We start from the raw sequence: 1,840 nt of genomic DNA, 5'->3' as shown, positions 1-1,840 counted from the left end.
AACATAAATGTTACTCGATCGAAGACTTCTTCTATCCAAAACTACTCGATCGACCACAAAAGCTTTCGATCGAATGACTTGGACTCAACCAGCTACTTGTTTCATTGATTTCAGCTTTGACTTAGTGATTTAGCTTCCGAAATGACTTCACGCATCCCATAACAACAGTATTCTTGCTCCAAATCTACTTTTCCTCCAAATGCATGCAAAACGGACGATAAAAGGCTTGATTCTATCACTTTCAAGTCCATTCCTGCAAATAAAGCAAAACAAACCAAAGTAGAATATTCGGGGCTGTAGATACCCAGTATCTGCTGAGACTCCAACAAACACCCGATGATTATCGGACTACAACATGTTTTGGGATCGCACCGTTTGATCGACAGTTTGTGTACAACTTTACGTCGGAAAACTTAAAACGATTTCGAAAACAAAACATTTGAAAAATACCTGGAGTGTTTAATGCACAACGACGGGGTTGCGATGACACTAACTAGAGTCAAAACCGACACCGAGCCAAAAACCGACTCGAAAATTCAAAATCCCGACTCCAACAACGAGTTAAACTGAGTCAACCACAAAAACAAAATATCTCAAGCCTTCTATACTAAGTTTTCCCGGATTCATGAATGGTCAAGTGCCAAATATGTGACTACAAAACCTAGGATAGAACAAATCATGATTGCGTTTGTTGTGAAAGCGACAACACAACTCGAAGACCCGCGGCATGGCTCGCGCCTCTTTGAGCAGCCTAGGTGGCCACGTCGCTCAAACCTCACACAACCACTCATTCTCTTATAAATACCCCTCAAATGCCGCCCATTTGAGACTTACGCGAGTGTCCGCCCCCTCTTTTCTCCCTTAAAATTCTCGACTCGACTTCTAAAGTCACAATCCGACGCGTGTTTACGACCTACCGATCGTAAACACGAGCCTTACACATTGTTTGGTACCGTCATCGTGCATTAAACCACTTGTCCGACCACTTTGACCACTACACCATCACTAAACTTTTAAAACACTCTTTTACTTACCAAAACGGTTTTAAACCGAGTTTTTTCCGATCAAACAAGTTGTTACACTTACGTCGGTCACTCGCCATAACCAAACATGTAAGTATGAGGGTGTAAAAATCCTCTTTTATTATGTTTTCATTTGTTTCATGACTTTAACATGCTAAAACATGCATAACATGAACCAAAACATGGAATAAACGAGCCAAAACAGATTTTTGGTCTGAGGCAGAAGCCCCTTAGGTCGCCAACAGGCTTGCGCCTAAATGGGGTAGTCAGACCAGAGATCAACCGTGTTTGTTCTCGTCATTTACCTTAACCTATTTTTCATATTTGTAATCGGTTTTTACCATTTCAAGTATTTTCGAAACCCTTTTGTTTCATTTCACATGTTTTAACCATAAAGCATTTTTCACCCTTGGTTCTTCATACCATGACAGTTAAATCCTTGTTTCGGTGATAATATTTGGTTAACGACATTTAGAAGGTATTTTAAAGCCTTTTATTTCATTTCTTTACATTTTCAAACAAACATATTAGTCACCAACACGAAATCATCCTTGGTTCTACATACCATGCCGGATTTTAACCCGGGTACGATGATGAGTACCGACTAATTACATTCAAAATGGACTTAAAACAATTAGTCCATAATCATTTTCAAAACTATTCATGTCAAGCTTGTCAAAACCGAGCCCGGCACCGAATATTATCAAATAATGATGATTATTCGAGTCTAGTTCTTCAAATCAACAAATGCGGTCTAAACGACCCTTTCAAAATCAAACCGGGTTCAAATACCCACTTTTAACACGTTTCATAACGTT

The sequence above is a fragment of the Silene latifolia genome, chromosome 10, assembly GCF_048544455.1.
Source record: "Silene latifolia isolate original U9 population chromosome 10, ASM4854445v1, whole genome shotgun sequence".
Classification (NCBI taxonomy): Eukaryota; Viridiplantae; Streptophyta; class Magnoliopsida; order Caryophyllales; family Caryophyllaceae; genus Silene; species Silene latifolia.
The sequence above is the reverse complement of the archived record's forward strand: the minus strand, read 5'-3'. Positions refer to the sequence as shown.